Genomic DNA, 2,681 nt, shown 5'->3' with positions numbered 1-2,681 from the left:
TGTAACTGAGGCTGTTTCTAGGGTCAGGTCTGTCAAACAGTCATCAGGAGGTTTTTTTATGGATATAAAAAAACTGGTTAATATTTTGTGTTCACTCTGCCTGATACCCAGCTAAAAACTCCATGATGTGACCATGGTTATAGCCACTTCCGTCCCTGGTCCCTCCACTTAAACAGACAACACTGACCCAGTGGACACCAGCCAAAGTGGAAAGGCAAGGAAGAAGACATTATGTTGCCAAATGACCAACAGAGGAGGTGAAGCTGTATAATGAAGACCACCCAGAGAGGTGAAGCTGTATAATGGTGTATAAGTGTTGAGCAGAGAGCACTGAAGAGAAGAGGACCTCTGTGCTGCGTAATGAACTGTGGCTAGTAGCAGATGTCATGGAGTGAGTTATGGGCTGTTAATTATACTAAATAATGGCTACCAGGTGACATGAGAGTCAAGAACGGGTAAGAGTCAGCTATAGCAAGAAGAAACCATAGAGGAAAGGAGAGCAACAGGCTGTCATTCTGGGAAATCTACACTAGATGGCAGCAGAGTAGAGGAAATGAGAGGGGGGTGTCAGAAATACTGACCAGTGACCAAGATTTCAGTAGGCAATATGATAATAGGAAAGTTATTCTGTAAAATGGCCACTAGGTGAAAGCATGTTGTAAGCATGGAATATGGGCAGCTAGTTTCAAACATGCCCATTAGATGGCAGCATCTCTTGAATACTAATAAAGGGGCAGTGCAAGTACACTATAACTGGCCATCACCTTGGACAGATATCTCCCAAAAATGTAAGCTGGTGTTTGTCCATGTGTAGCAGCGTGACCACCTGCTCCAGCCTGAAAGGGGTTGGAAGAGCCCTGCAGAGGGCTGGGCCTGGGCAAGGTAAAAAGCTGGCTGATTGGGGGAAGTGGCTGCAGCTGGGGCCACGCCCCAAACTGGGCAACAGGGCCTTCTAAGAAGGCCAGGGAAGCCTGAAGTGTCAGTGTCCCTCTGCCTGTAGAGGGAGATGGGCCTGGCTGCAGGGAGCTAGAGACAAGGTACCTGAGTGCAGCAGGGCTGGGGAACTCCAGCCTGGAAAGCCTCAGGGTGCGGCCTAGCACAAGGCCAACAGTCATTTTTGACCAGTTAGATGATGTCCTTGGCATTCTTAAAATTGACTGGTCATCAGTGATGTCTGTCTGTTTTGATGGAGCATCTACTATGTCTGGATGTCCTGCAGGAGTAGAAATGAAATGTAAAGAAAGAAACAGTGAAATACTCTAGGTACAGTGCTATGCGCATTGTTTGAACCTCATCCTAGTAGATGCATGCACTTCAAGTAAACAAAACAGAACTATCTTTGATTTTTTTGGTCTTATTCAGACTCTTTATGCCTTCATGGAGGGACGTCCTGTGCAAGATGCGGTAATGGAGAAGATTTCACAAGAAGTAGGGGTCCGGAGTGCTGGAGACAGGTAGAGAGACCACAGCACAATCAGTCAGAAAGATGAAGTGCCAATGGAAATGTCAAGGTATTTTTCCCACTTTGAACTTTAGCGTCCAAAAAGTGGGCACCTGCATGTACCCTTCTAAGCTTAATTCCTAGCTTAGATCTGATAGCGCTGCCACCAACCAGAAATTCCAGTGTCTGGTACACTCCCTGTCACCCCAAAACCTTCCCTGGGGGACCCAGGACCCAAACCCCTTGGTTCTTAAAACAAGGAGAAATAAACCATTTCCCTTCCTTCCCCCTCCAAGACTTTCCCCTCCCTGGGTTACCCTGAAAGGCTACACTGATCCAAACTCCTTGGATCTTAAAACAGAGAGGAATTAACCTTCCCTCCACCTCCTTTCCTCCCCACCAATCCCCTGGTGAGTTTAGACCCAATCCCCTTGGGTCTTAAACAAGGAAAAAAATCAATCAGGTTCTTAAAAAAGAAAGCTTTTAATTAAAGAAAGAAAAAGTAAAAATTATCTCTGTAAAACCAGGATGGAAAATGTTTACAGGGTCTTCAGCTTATATAGACTAGAGGGACTCCCTCCCCTTTAGCCTAAGATACAAGTTCCAGCAAACAGAGGTAAAAATTCTTCCAGCAAAATACACATTCACAAGTTAAGAAAACAAACATAAGACTACTCCGCCTTTTCTAGCTAGTACTTACTATTCTGAACATGAGAGACTGTTTCAGAAAGATTGGAGAAAGACCTGGTTGCACGTCTGGCCCCTCTTAGCCCCAAGAGCGAACAAAGAACAACACAAACAGCACAAACAAAGACTTCCCTCCACCGAGATTTGAAAGTATCTTGTCCCCCAATTGGTCCTCTGGTCAGGTGTCAGCCAGGTTTACTGAGCTTCTTAACCCTTTACAGATAAAAGGGACATTAACCCTTAACTATCTGTTTATGACAGGAACTGATGCAGAGTTTGGATCCAGGCATCAGAACATTTACTTGGGCGGTGGTAAGGGGTTTTTGTAGGGAAATAATAATGAACACTAGATTTGTTTATGGGTAAACCAATGATTTAAGGGAGTATAACAAAGTTGTTTGGTCCAGGCTACACAATAAGAACTGATCATTTCTGGCTATGGGCGGTGTTCCTTTGAGGGGGCTCCTAATGCAATTGGGTCATTTCAGTATTTTGGATATCAATAGAGGATTTATTACTAGAATTGATCTGATATTTTCTGAGCTGGGTGTGT

The sequence above is a fragment of the Gopherus evgoodei genome, unplaced genomic scaffold (genome assembly GCF_007399415.2).
Source record: "Gopherus evgoodei ecotype Sinaloan lineage unplaced genomic scaffold, rGopEvg1_v1.p scaffold_83_arrow_ctg1, whole genome shotgun sequence".
NCBI lineage: Eukaryota > Metazoa > Chordata > Testudines > Testudinidae > Gopherus > Gopherus evgoodei.
The sequence above is the reverse complement of the archived record's forward strand: the minus strand, read 5'-3'. Positions refer to the sequence as shown.